General features: G+C 34.6%; 1 protein-coding gene and 1 pseudogene across 1 annotated transcript in view; both read right to left on the bottom strand.

Moving 5' to 3' along the window:
* ITFG1 (integrin alpha FG-GAP repeat containing 1) overlaps positions 1-15,199 on the bottom strand; it is a 327,184-nt gene that overhangs the window by 9,770 nt on the left and 302,215 nt on the right. The gene's annotated exons all lie outside the window — the stretch shown is intronic.
* LOC113936795 lies at positions 6,519-6,627 on the bottom strand (annotated as a pseudogene).

The following is a 15,199-nucleotide window of genomic DNA, read 5'->3' as shown; positions in this document are numbered from 1 at the left end:
AATCTGTCTTTGGCCACTCTAATTTATAGAGCCCCACCTGGAGGACCAAAGATAGGTAGAGAAAAAGATTTCTTTTCCTCTTCTATACCACCATAAAGGTATAAAACAGTTCTATATCTGTAAAAATTTCATATGCTCTCCTTATGTATGTCAGAACCTCTCCCAGGACTGTAGTTTGTCTTTTTGAGAAGGTCATATAAATGGAATCATACTATATGTAGCTTTTGATATTGACTTTTTTTACTCAGCATAATGCCTCTGAAATACATTTAAGTGTTGTGTATTGAGGTTTCATGCCTCTTCATTAGGAATAATGTTTCATTGTGTGAATGTTCCACCATTTGTTTATCCATTCACCTGTTGAAGGACATCTTGGTTGTTTCCAGTTTGGGCCTATAATAAATAGAAGGGCTGTAAACATATGTGTATAGGTTTTTATATCTTCATATAAAAAGTATGGTAAATGAGAGTTGTTCAGTAAGATTTGTTATGCAGATTTAAGTCAGTGCCTTCTCCATTGTTATTTATATGTTCATATAAAAACCTATACACAGATGTTTACAGCCCTTCTATTTATTATAAATTTTCATTTGTCTAGGATAAATGCCCAGGAGTGGTATTTGTGGGACAGATTGTAAATGTATGTTTAATCCTACAAGAAAATGGCAAATAATTTTCCAGAACAGCTATAAATATATATATTTTTTTGGTTAAGTATTGCTTCCAGTCTTTTCCCCATTTTTAAATTGGATTGTTTTCTTATTGTTGAGCTTTGAGAATTCTTTACACATTCTGAAACCAAATCATGTTCCAGATATATAATTTCCAAATATTTTCTCCCAGTCTGTAGTTTATCTTTCATTCTCTCAGTAGTGTCTCTCTCATACAAATGAAATGTTTTTAATATTGGTGAAATTCTATTTTTCAATATTTTCTTTGATGGATCATGCTTTTGGTGTCATGTCTAAGAACTTGCCTAAAATGGTTTTGCCTCATATGATTTTCTTCCATATTTTATCCTAAAAAGACCTTATAGATAATCTAGCTTCAGAATAAAATGAGATAAAAAAAAATGTCAAACATAAAACATAAAGCGGAGCTGCTTTTCAAATGTTATTGGCTATATATTTGTGTAGCTACCTTTGTATTTCTGTGAAGGGTGGTAGTAGTATCCTCCCTCATTTTGGATTTTAGTAATTTGAGTCTTTTAGTCTAGTTAAAGGTCTAAAGGTTTATAAATTTTGTTAATTTTAAAAAAATCTTTTGGTTGAATTTGTTTTATGTTTTTCTTCCCTACTTATTTTCTCTCATTGTTTCTTGCCTTCTGCTTGCTTTGGGTTTAGTTTGCTAGTTTAGTTGGCTAGTTTCTTAAAGTGGTTATCAATTATAGATTGTTCCTATTCCTTAATATAGGCACTTAAAGGACTAAATTTTCCTCTAAGAACCACTTTAGATGCATTCTGTACATTGTGGCATGTTGTGTTTTTGTTTTCATGTACCTAAAGCATTTTCTAGTTTTCCTTGTGATTTGAAACCCATTGGTTTTTTAGGAGTGTGATGTTTAATTTCCACATATTTGTGAATTTTCAAATATTAATGACTTCTAATATCATCCCATTGTAGTTGGGGAACAAACTTGGCATAATTTCAATACTTTTAAATGTATTGAGGGTTGTTTTGACCTAGCATATGGTCTACTTTGTAGAACTTTCCAGTTGTGCTTGAGAAGAATGCATATTCTGCTGCTGTTGGATGGAGTGTTCTATACATATCTGTTAGGTTTTGTTGGTTTATAGTGTTATTTTCTCTTTTCTTATAGATCTTATGCCTCATTTGATCCATTACTGAAAGTGGGGTATGACAGTCTCCAATAATTTATTTCGAATTATTGATTTCTCTCCTCAATTCTTCATGTATTTAGGGTGCTCTGTTGTTAGGTGCCAATGTGTTTATAGTTATTATAGCTTCCTTATGGATTGCCCTTTTTATTATCAGTATAAAATGTCCTTGTCTCTAGTAACAATTTTTTTTCTTAAAGTCTAGTATATTTTTGGAATATATATTTTCTAGTATATTGTCTGATATTAGAATGGCCACTCCAGTTTTCTTTTGGTTACTCTTTTTTTTAAGATTTTATTTATTTATTTTAGAGAGAGAGAGAATGAGAGAGAGAGCACGAGAGGGAAGAGGGTCAGAGGGAGAAGCAGACTCCCCGCTGAGCAGGGAGCTCGATGTGAGACTCGATCCCGGGACTCCAGGATCACGACCTGAGCCAAAGGCAGTCGCTTAACCAACTGAGCCACTCAGGCGCTCTTAGTTACTCTTTGCATGGCATAATTTCCCCCATCTTTTTACTTTCAACTTATTTATATCATTTTTTAAAGATTTTATTTTTTTTTAAGTAATCTCTATACCCAATGTGGGGCTTGAATTTACAATCCTGAGGTGAAGAGTCACATGCTCCATTGACTGAGCCAGCCAGGCACCCCTCAACTTTTTTATCTTTGAACCTAAAGTGTCTCTTGTAGATGGCACATAATTGGGTCATATATAATTATCCATTTTACCAATCTCTGCCTTTTGATAGGACTGTTTATTCCAATTACATTTACTGCAATTACTGATTTATGTCTCCCATTTACTACTGGTTTTGTACAGGTCTTATGTCTTTTTAATTCTATTCCTCCATTGCTGCTTTGTTAAATTTTTTCTAGTGTACTACTTTAATTCCCTAGTTGTTTTTTTCTATTTTTTGCATTACTGTCTTTGTGGTTGCCATGGGGATTACAGTTAGCATATTAACTAAAAAAAAAACTTAATTCCTAGTGCATATAACAACTTTGTTCTAATATAGCTATTGTCCTCCCCTTCCTTTGTGTTATTATACAAATTATATTTTTATATATTATCAACCCATCAACACAGGTTTGTATGATCATTTTATACAGTTGTCTTTTAGATCAGATAGGAAATGAGGCATTACCATATTTTATGTTTATCTATAGTCTTACTGGTGTTTTTTACTTAATTGTGTGGATTTGAGTTACTGTCCAGTTGTCTTCTCAGTTCAGCATTTCTTGTAGGGTTGGTGTAGTAGAGATGAATTGTCTGTTTTGTTTATCTAGGAATGTCTAAACTTCTTCATTTTTGAAGGATAGATTTGCCACATATAGAATTCCTGATTGACAGATTCCCCCCCCAATAGCACTTTGAATATATCATCCCCCTCTGGCTTCTATGATTTTTGGTGAGAAGTCAGCTGTGAACCTTATTGAGGCTCTCTTGGACATGGTAAGTAGCATCTCTCTTGCTGCTATCAATAGTCTCTTTCTGTCTTTGTTTTTTTGACAGTTTGACTATATGTGGATCTCTTTGAATTTATTCTCCCTGGAACTGGCTGAGCTTCTTAGATGTGCAGATTAATGTTTTGGTCAAATTTGGGTGGTTTTAGCCATTATTGCTTCAGATATTTATTTTGCCCCTTTTTCTCTTTTCCTTCTAAGAATCCCCTTATTCATATGTTGGTATGCTTGATGGAGGGTCCATAGGTTTCTGAGTTTTTTTTTTTAAAGATTTATTTATTATTTGAGAGAGAGACAGAGAGGAGGAGGGAGGGGCTGAGGCAGAGGGAGAGAGAGAATCTCAAGAAGACTCCCTGCTGGGCACAGAGCCCAACACAGGGCTCAATCACAACCCTGAGATCATGATCTGAGCCAAAACCAAGAGTCAGACACTTAACCGACTGAGCCATGCAGGCACCCCTCTGAAGTTTTTTCCTGTAACCCAGGCTGTATACTCTCTGTATACAGAGATTTGTATTCAGGTTTGATCTGTATTCAAGCTTGCTTATTCTTTTGTCAACTCAAATCTGTTATTGAGCCCTCTACTGAATTTTTCATTTCAGTTACTGTATTTTCCACTTCCAGAATTTCTATTTGATTTTTGAAAATGATCTTTATCTCCTATTTCCATTTTCTATTTAGTGAGACATAGTTGTCATACTTACCCCCTAATTCTTCAATCCTGGTTTCTTTTAGTTCTTTGAACATATTTATAAAAGCTGATTTATAGTTTTTTGTCAACTAAGTCCAATATCTTTGGGCACATTTTTCTGTTGTTTGCTTTTATTTTTTTCAAATGTGTGGCATACTTTCCTGTTTCTTTGCATGTCTTATAATTTGTCGTTGAAAGTGGACTTCTTAGATAATATAACAACTATGTTATCAACCATCTCCCTTTAAGGATTTGTTCGTTTTTCTTTGTTGTTGTTGTTTATTTGTTTAGTGACATTCCCTGGATGAATTCTATAGATTCTGCATTCCCTGACACAAAGTTATTTTATTTTCTTATTTTTAAAGTTTTTGTCTTCAGCCTGGCTTCCTAGGGGGCATACTTGGGTTGGTATAACCAAGGACTGGTTCACAAGATTTCCTTAAATATCCTGTCTGTATGTCTTCCACACTTTGCTGGAGGATTTGTGTGTGGAAGCATGCCTTCAAACTTCAAGCAGTTTATAGGATAGCTTTAGCTTTCATTTCTTGCTTGAGCAGGGCCTTAAGGTAGTATACTCAAGCTGAGTATTTGAATGAAGTAGTTTCCTTTCTAGGCATGTTCATAGCCTTCTAGATCTCCATGAATATACTGGAGTTTTGCAAAGTTGCCCACGGTTACCTAGTTCCTCAGGACTTCTTATACTTTGACCAGGCTCTTGTTTCACTACACATCATAGGCTTAGGTAGCTCAGATTTTGCCAGCAGATGATTGTTGGTTTTGGTAATGCCCTGGGAGATAGGGCTTTTTTTTAAATTTTATTTTTTACTGCTGGGCTGAACTCCGAGTCAAATCAAATAGCCCCAACCTCCTGAGAATGGGGATTTTCCAGGGAGTTGCTAGTTTAGATAAAATACTGACAGTGCTCTGGGGATAGGAATTTTAATTCAGTCAGTCCTGTCTACTGACTGTGAGCTACTGGCTTTCACGGCTGCTGCATTGCCATACCACTCAGTAGAGAAGGGAGCTTGGGTGGGAAAAGCCCAAATTAGAGTGCCACAGAACCTGCAGTCTTATCGAGGATTAGCAGTTCCTCTTGGATAGACAACATAGTCCATTCTGTGGCTTTGGTTAATTTCTAGAGTTCTGAAATGGTTAATATTAGTTGTTTGACCCGTATTTTTTTCCTTTTTGGGGAGAGCAGGTTCATGCAGTCCTCACACTGGCATTCCAAAAGTCAGTCTCTCCCTAGGAGAGTATATATTTCCTACATAGTTAAACTGAACATTTAAAGGATTATCATATGGTTTCACTCATATGTGGAACATAAGCAATTGCACGGAGGACCATAAGGAAAGGGAGGGAAATCCAAAGGGGGAGAAATCAGAGAGGGAGATGAACCATGAGAAACTACGGACCCTGAGAAACAATCTGGGGGTTTCAGAGGTGAAGGGGTTGGGGGGAGGGGGTAACAGGGTGATGGGTACTGAGGAGGGCAGGTGCTGTGATGAGCACTGGGTGTTATACTTAATTAATGAATCACTGAACATTGCATCAAGGACTAATTATGTACTATACAGTGGCTAACTGAACATGAAAAAAAGGATAAGGCTAATTAATACCTAAATATTTTAATATTCAGTGGGACTCTGCTAACATCACTAAACATTACCTAGAAATATGAAATAATTTGAAAGTATACATGATTTTTTAATATAGCTCTTATGTTAGAAATAGATATGTATAATGGAAAGAAACAGTGAACTTAGGGATAGGCATTTAAAAAAAGTTAAACAATGTATGCAAAATTGTAAAGCAATATAATGAATTGCAAATTAGTAGAACTGAATGATAATGCTGATTGAATGATAATGCTTAAACTCAAGTATCTTGTCCTGCACAATAAATAATACATGTTAGCTATATGTTATCATAAAATTTATTACATAGTTGAAGTAAAAATCAAATATATACTGATTTCATTACACTACCAGCAAAGACTGACTTAAGAGATCAAACTAGACATATAAATTATTTTGCTAATATTATCTCACTGTAAAGAACCAAAATAAGAACTTTTATCATTAATACTCTAATAAGAAGACCTTAGAACATAGATTTCAAATTAAAATAGTATGTTTAATAAGAAAATTAAAAACTTACAAAGAATAATGAAAATAAAAGTATCTAAAATCACAAAATGAAGACATAATTATTATATTTTAGCATACTTTTAATCATGTAATTTTTTCCCTAGACATGTGCATGCACAAACATATTAGCATAGTTTAGTTTTATTGCTTTTCACCCAGTATTATTTTATGAGTATTTTGTCATGTTATTAAAATTCTTTAAAAATAGGTAAGCGGAGAGAAATATTATTGCAACACTGAAATCCCATTGAGAAAACCAAACTAACAGTTAAAAGACATTTATTATATATGCCTTTAAAAATTATTTTTCTAAAATCTACAGACATTATCAAAAACAATTTTATTGTCTACATTAATCCTCTTATATCATCATTGAAAAAATCTATTGTTGGAGATGATGGATTTCTCCTTATTTTTCACTATTACATTAAACTGATAAGAACAGATACTAAACTTGATCTTAGCCAAAAGGCCAAGAAGTGATTAATCTTTCACCATTATAAATAATGCTTTAGTGAACATCTCTGCACATCATATTTGTCTGCATCAAGATTTGTTTTTTACATTCCTAGATATGGAATACTGGGTCATGAAGTAGGACATTCATTGGATAAAAGAATAGTCTCTTCCAAACCATAAGAGACTCTTCATCATAGTAAACAAACTGAGGGTTGCTGGAGGGGAGGGGGTTGGGAGATAGGGTAACTGGGTGATGGGCATTAAGGAGGGCATGTGATGTAATGAGTACAGAGTATTATGTGAGACTGATGAATCACGGACCTCTACGTCTGAAACCAATAATACATTATATGTTAATTAATTGAATTTAAATTAAAAAAAAGACAAAAAAATAGTCTCTTCAACAAATTGTTCTAAGACACCTGGAGAATGATATACAAAAGAAAACCTGATTTTTAAAAAGAGGTATACTACTTTACATTTCTACTAGTTTACAATGAAAGCACCTATGACATTCTATTTCTTTATTGTTTTTTAGGGGTGAAATTCACATAATGTATAATTAACCATTTTAAAGTATAAAAATTAGGTGGCCTTTAGTGTATTCAGAATGTTGTGCAACCACCAGCTGTCTCTAGTTTCCAAACATTTCATCACCCCATAAATATACCCATACCCATTAAGTAACAACTCCCCATTCCCTGGTAACCTCTAATCTGCTCTCAGTCTCTATGGATTTATCTATTCTACATGTATGATATAAAAAGAATCATACAAACATGTGATCATTTGTGTTTGGATTCTTTCACCTAGTATAATGTTTTCAAGGTTTATATAAATTATAGCAATTATCAGTAGTTCACTCCTTTAATGTCTGAATAATATTCCTTGTATATGTATATACTTTGATTTGTTTAGCCATTCATCCATTTATAGACATTTGGGTTGATTCCACCATTTGGCTTTTATGAGTAATGTTGCTATGAACATGGATACACAGATATCACTTTGAGACTCTGCTTTCAATTCTTTTGGGGGATATAGCCAGAAGTAGAACTCATCTCAGTTATGCAACTCCATATTTCTATTTGCTAGGGCCAGTAAGCCTGTAGTTATAGTGCTTTTTCCCCCTTTGTACCCTATACACAGTCCGCCAAGAAATCAAATATATGTACACAATCCAAACACATTTCTACCTTTATTGCTATCATCTTGATGCAAGCCACCATCATCTCTAGCTGAATTATTTTAATGGGTTCCTATTTGGTTTCCCTGCTTTAACTATTGTTGTTCCTATTGTCTACTGGCTTCACTCAGAATAAAAATTTATCCTGCCTAGTTTACATTCCCCATCCCTCATTTAACTCAATTTCATCTTTTAATCCTTAATCTCCCTTCCTTCTGCTCTAAGACACTGGCTCTTCACTGTTCCTTGAGAATTACAGATGCTTATACTTTCCAGCCTTGGTGCTGGTTTTCTCCTTTGCCAAGAATATTCTTCAAAAGATAACTATATGTTCAACTCTCTTACCTCCTTCAAATCTTTGTTCAAATGGCACTTTCTCAGAGAAAGCCTGCTTTGAACACCTACAGAAAATTGATGACTATCCTTTTTACCTGGCTTTATCCTCCCCTGCCCCACAGCTCTTATCACTTTCTGACAACTAAATAGTATTACATAATTTACTTATTATGTTTATTGCCTCTTTCCCCCTACTAGAATGTAATCTCTATGAGGGCTAAGATTTAGGTCTGTTTTATTTACTTCTATATTATAAGAGCCTAGAACAGGCCTGGCATATATTAGGCACTCAGTACATATTTTCTCAACAAATGAATGAATAAAGAAATTTTACTCTCCAAACACATCAAACCTGAGTCTTGTAACATATTCCCAACTTAAAAATACTGTATCAGTTTATACCACATAGATACCAGTACAGAAAGATTGTCTATCTAAAGATAAATACATGAAAGGCATTTGTGATACACTAATCACTAGATTCAAATGCCTATATGTTTTTATGACTGTATCATATTCTGACTTTATAAAACAGTTCAAATACACATTTATGTAATTAAAAAAGTAACACTTTTTAAAGTTGATTCATTCTTATTCTCCATGAGAATGTTACACTGACATATAATTCTGACTGTTTAATGGCATTGTAAAATAGATTATGCTGTAATTTAAGAGTCTACATTAATTAAGAAGGCAGGACAGGAGATAAATGCCACTTTAATAATTTCCATTCACTCTGTTTTGAGGTACGATATTGAAGCCAACTTCATTGTTCAAGAATACGATATGAACTTTAACTGTAGCTCTGATGTCCATTTGTCAAAAATGAAACTTAAATAATGTATATATGCTGACATAAGAGGCAGAAGAACGAAGGGAAAAATCACTAGCCAAAGGGGAAAAAACCCTGAAATTTTCTTTCTTGGTGTGTGAATGTGTGTGTGTATGTTATTCTGAGTCAAAAGGACATTGAATTCTATTTCCCTGCAAGGGCTTAAGCCACTGGGAATTTGCATCTAACAGTAATGTCTGTAACTCCTCTGGTACTGCCCTGGCTTGAGGAAAAATAGCATCTCTATAAAAATGAGATAGAAGAACACATTCAAACAACCAATATTTTATGCAACTTTAGAGAAAAACATGCCTCTTCTTGGGAGAGAAAATTGTTCTGAGAAGTATTCATTATTCTAAAATGGACAGCTCTGAAACAAGAGTACATTTGACATCAATTAAAATGGAGATGAAGAACACTAAAAGAGGACAATGTATGAAAATTAAAGAAAATACCCTCTGTAAGCAATAAGAATTAATAGCTATTAAAGGCATATGATATGCCAAAAACTATGGCAAGTGTTTTTTGCATCTTATTGCAGTTGTTAACAATAACTGCATGTGGGTAGGTACTATTATCTCCACTTGATTATGGGGAAATCAAGAGGTTAAGCAATTTGACTAAAAACATATAGCTACTAAATGGCGGAGCTGGGGCTTTAATTTTGGCAGCCTAATTCCAAATCCCACACCCTTCATCATCACCTGTGATCTCAGTTTCATTTGAAAAAGAAGTGTGATGTTTGTCTTACTGTTCTATAAAAAGGACTTCTAATGACATTGAATAACCCCGTACGATGACATTTGATCTTTTACTGTTTTTTAAAATATTTTATTTATTTATTAGAGAGAGTGAGCAAGATAGAGAGAGGGAGAGAGAGAGCAAGCCTGAGCAGGGGGAGGGGCAGAGGGAGAAGGAAAAGCAGGCTCCCTGCTGAGCAGGGAGCCCAACAGGGGCTGGATCCCAGGACCCTGAGATCATGACCTGAGCCGAAGGCAGATGCTTTACCAGGCGAATGAGCCACCTAGGCACTCCATGATCTTTTACTGCTTGTATCCCTATAGTATTTGTGGTGTTCTAGGATATGATCTGGGAATCTATAACATTTTATATGTAGTCATTCCGGTTAACATGGCCTTTCCTAATTTTTGTAAATCTAGGCTGTGGCATTTGGGCTTTGTGATGTTCTCTTCTATACCTAAAGCCTGGGCTATTTAAGCAGTTCTGGAAGATGAGGCTGGTGTATTTTGCTGATCTTCTACAACAGGCACCAACTTGCTGAGGAAGAGTTTAATCCGATTATATCCATGTAGGATTCGATTATGAAAAAGACTGTACTCTGGATACGGACTAGCCCTTGATCTACACTAATAAGCTCAGGTTCTCTGGCTCATTCAAGATAGTTAAAAGGGCAGAGTGAAAATTTTAGGACTATTTTCACTGCCTGTAGGGGGATGCTAAAAGAAATATATTTTTGTTCCATGTGGTGTGCATGTTAAATTCTATTTTTCTATAAGGAAACAATATGAGAATATCAGGTAGGGAACAATGTTTCTTGGTGGGGAAAACTTGTAATTTTGAGAATGGCAAGTTGGATAATAACATGAATGGTAGAGGTTAAGAAAAATGAAGCTAAGAAAAATATGTTCCTAAATAGATTTAATATTAACTGTATTTCATTATATGGGGACTCTGATATAAATGATTTGGCCACCAATGTTTCCTCTTACTCATTGGCCTGTACTCTTTAATGGCCTATTTCCAATTTTCTAGCTGCCTAAGAGAATCATGCTTCTGATATTTTGTCATGTCTGCCTTTAGTCTTTCTACTGTAAGTGAGAGATGTTCCTTTAATCAATGTGTTCTTTGTTCATTGGGTGACTGGTACACCATCTCTCTTCCTGGCAGGGCAAAAGGATGGAGAAAGACTGTTCCAGGTACTGATGTATTTTTTTTTTTCAAAACAAAGTTGTCAAGAATGATTAGGATTCTATAAAAGTCAATGGATTAAAAAGGTTTTGATAAATGATAAAATTAAAAATTTAAAAATATATTATCACTTGCTTTCCTTTGCTGCTGGTGTGTTTTAATTGCTAACAGAGTAAGTTTCTGATATAGCTAATAAAATCTTCCTAGACCAATTATCACAGTCCCTAAATGCCAACCTGAGGTAATAATTTGTGTTATCTCATATGATAAATTTCATTGTAAATATTTACCAAATCAGATATCCTAGTCAGAAAGTAGAAGTTAAACTGATGTTTATGGTGTATTCTGATAATATAATCTTTTCCCTTGATACTTTATTTTTTTAAAAAGATTTTATTTATTTATTTTGACAGAGAGACACACCGAGAGAGGGGACACAGCAGGGGGAGTGAGAGAGGGAGGAAGAAGCAGGCTTCCCGTAGAGCAGGGAGCCCGATGCAGGGCTTGATCCTAGGACGCTGGGATCATGACGAAGGCAGACGCTTAACGACTGAGCCACTCAGGTGCCCCCTTTCCCTGATATTTTAAAATAATTAAAAAAAAGTGTTCCAAGTTTCAAACAACTTACGTGCGAAGTTTACAGGAAATGTGTATGACAGATGCTTCATATATGTATTCTAATTCTGTGTGGAAATCAGTGAAAGAATCTAAGGTGGCATTAGTGGCTTCTTATCAAAATATTTGATTTGATCTAAGACCCCAATGCCCTGAATAGTCTGGATAATATAGAATACCAAAACAATTTAGTAGGATGATATCTGATAATATACAACCACTTTTTAAAGAAATTATCAACTAAGAATAGCCAAAGAAAGCAAGTGATACAATAGACTAAAAGTGATGATTTTTTAAATACTTATTTGATTCTTTTATTCTTTTTTAAAAAATTCCAGTATACGGGCGCCTGGGTGGCTCAGTTGGTTAAGCGACTGCCTTCGGCTCAGGTCATGATCCCAGGGTCCTGGGATCGAGCCCCACATCGGGCTCCCTGCTCAGCAGGAAGCCTGCTTCTCCCTCTCCCACTCCCCCTGCTTGTGTTCCCTCTCTCGCTGTCTTTCTCTCTCTGTCAATTAAATAAATAAAATCTTAAAAAAAAATAAAAAATTCCAGTATAATTAACTTACAATGTCATATTAGTTTCAGGTGTATAATATAATGATTCAACACTTCCATATAACATCCTGTGCTCATGATAACTGTACTCTTAATCCCCATCACCTATTTCACTCATCCCCCTACCCACCACCCTTCTGATAGCCACCAGTTTGTCCTCTACAGTTATGTCAAAACAGTAATGATTTTTAACATTTAAATTCATTGCTGAAGTGTTTAGCCAGTTATGGGGGAGACAGCTAATTCCTAAATATAGAACACAGTTAATAATAAAAAGTTTACTTGTTGTCAACAGGCTACACTTATCTCTATTTCTTAATACCATATTGTAATCTGACACCAGAATTCAAAGTGGTAAAAAAGGAAGACACAACAGATTTGGAAGGTGAGAAGATATTTGGAAAGAAATTTTGTCAGAGAATAATAAAAGTATTGATATTTCATTTTAAAATTTGGATACTTTTTAGCCTATAGTCACATGGCATTTAAAAAATTTACTAAATTGGAGCTTCTTAACTTAGTTTTGTTTTAAAATTCACTTGATTTTAATGAAATGATGGCTACTCACATAGAAAAAAGAAATGAAGTAGTTCTTTTCTGATGATAAAATCTCCTACTGGCTTATATGACTAAAGCACATCATTTTGCTTGGACTTTGGGAAAATCTAGTTTCCAGTGTAAGTGGATTTCCATTAATCACTAAGTTTGTGATTTGTTTAATCACAAAAACAATAAATTTGTTATCTATTTATTAACAAATAAAAGTCTGTTTATTCTATAGATGTGATGCACCTGCTATATATCAGGCACTCTGTTGACTGGAGGTGCATCTTAATCAATCTATGATCAAATTACAAATCTAAGGGCGCCTGGGTGGCTCAGTTGGTTAAGCGACTGCCTTCGGCTCAGGTCATGATCCTGGAGTCCCAGGATCGAGTCCTGCATCGGGCTCCCTGCTCAGCGGGGAGTTTGCTTCTCTGACTCTCCCCCCTCTCATGTGCTCTCTCTCTCTCTCATTCTCTCTCTCAAATAAATAAATAAAATCTTTAAAAAAATAAAAAAAATAAAAAAAATAACATTTAAAAAATTACAAATCTAAGACATGTGTTAATTTAATGTCACACACAGAATACTCCTGTTTTTTACTAGTCCTAGTTAGTAATCAGCTGAAGAACAAGAAATAGCTTGTCTTCATAGGAAGGCATAAATCCAAGCAGAGATAGTTGTTAATACCTTTTAAAAGTATGTGGTGTTACTAGGTGCTCTGGAATGTGGATCCTGAAGAAAGATCCTGCATTATCCTAAGTGAACAGTATATGGGGCATTTGTGAGGTTACATGTTCAAAGGCTAAATTCCTTGATTTCAGAATTTAGGAGTATAGCTATTTATGGAAAACTTTTTTTTTTAAAGATTTTATCCATTTATTTGAGAGAGAGAATGAGAGATAGAGAGCACAAGAGGGAAGAGGGTCAGAGGGAGAAGCAGACTCCCCGCTGAGCAGGGAGCCCGATGTGGGACTCGATCCCGGGACTCCAGGATCATGACCTGAGCCGAAGGCAGTCGCCCAACCAACTGAGCCACCCAGGCGCCCTGGAAAACTTCTTAAAACAATTGTTAGCCTCTTTTCCTGGTAGTTGATGGGTGACTTCTAATGGATAGTGAAGGAATCCACTAACATTTGACTATTATTTCTTTGAAGTATTTTGAATCATATCTGAACTCAGCTTCTAGATAATTGACAAGGATAAAGTGATGAAATAGGTGGGAGAACCTCCTACTACATTGAAAATAGCTCCATGAAAAGAGGTCCTTAGGTGCTTCCAGTCTAGTGATATATTCCTTTTTATGCCCTATTTCTAGGGTATAGCATAGTGGCTGACACCTAATGGGCACTTAGTAAATAACCATTGTACTAATCAGATGATTAGAGAGTAAATAACAAAGTCTAATTTGTATAATTGTTTAACTTTAGTTTCTTGAGGTCTTATGTAATATGCCATATCAATGATTACTGTTGAAGGCATCCATTTTAATAATAACCCGACATCAACTTAGACTAGACCTTGAACAAATGTATTACTGAACACAGGAGACTTGTGATGTGGTATTATGGAAAGCACACAGGATTTGAATGCCAAAGACAGTATTTTAACACTGCTTTGATTTTTAGAAAGTCCCTTGACTTTCCTAAGCCTTAATTTATTCACCTAAACATATACCGAATGCATACTATATATGCTTTTTACACAGAGATGAAAAAGAGACAAACCCTGACCTGGAAATGCTTAAAGATATAACAGAAAAACAGAACTTGAATGTTTCCTCATCCTTAAAAATAGAATTACAATACCACTTATTGCATGGATTTGGTGAGGCAATTATAACATGTACTTAATTTTTAATGGTGTATGAAAGCGCTGTGAAAACTGCAAAGCACTATACAAATGTTAGGTGTTATTTTGATTATTATATAATCATTCCTCATATTTTCTGGTTTTTTCTTAGGTTGAATTTCAACTTCATATTCCTGAAAAATAGTGCAACACCAATTTTTCATGGAAGTTTTTCTAATTTCTCTTTTGTAATAAGTCAGGAAGTTTCGAACTCTGGTTCAAACTTCATCTAACAACCTGTTTCCCAGTTATAAATTTAGAATATAGTTTTACATTTCTTTTTTGTTAAATTGATATATAATTCACACACCACAACGTCTACCACTTTAAAGTGTACAATTTGGTGGTTTTCAATGTAGTCACAAGGTTGTGTAAGTGTCACCACTAATTCCAGAACATTTTCATCAACCCAAAAAAGGAACCCTGTAACTATTAGCAGTCATTTCTCATTTCTTCCTTCCCCCAGGCTCTGGTGATGGATTTGCCTATTCTAGACATTTTATATAAATGGAATTGTATAATATGCAGTGTTTTGTGATTGACTTCTTTCACCTAGAATATTTTACGGTTCATTCATGTTATAGTATGTTTCATGTTTTTATGGCTAGATAATGTTCCCCTATATTGATATGCGACATTTTGTTTATCCATTTATTAGTTAGTGGGCATTTGGTTCATTTATACTTTTTAGCTATTATGAATAATGCTATGAATATTTATATACAAGTTTTTGTGTGACATATATTT

This window comes from Zalophus californianus, chromosome 17, assembly GCF_009762305.2.
Source record: "Zalophus californianus isolate mZalCal1 chromosome 17, mZalCal1.pri.v2, whole genome shotgun sequence".
In the NCBI taxonomy this organism is placed as follows: domain Eukaryota; kingdom Metazoa; phylum Chordata; class Mammalia; order Carnivora; family Otariidae; genus Zalophus; species Zalophus californianus.
This window is presented reverse-complemented; position numbering and strand designations above follow the sequence as displayed.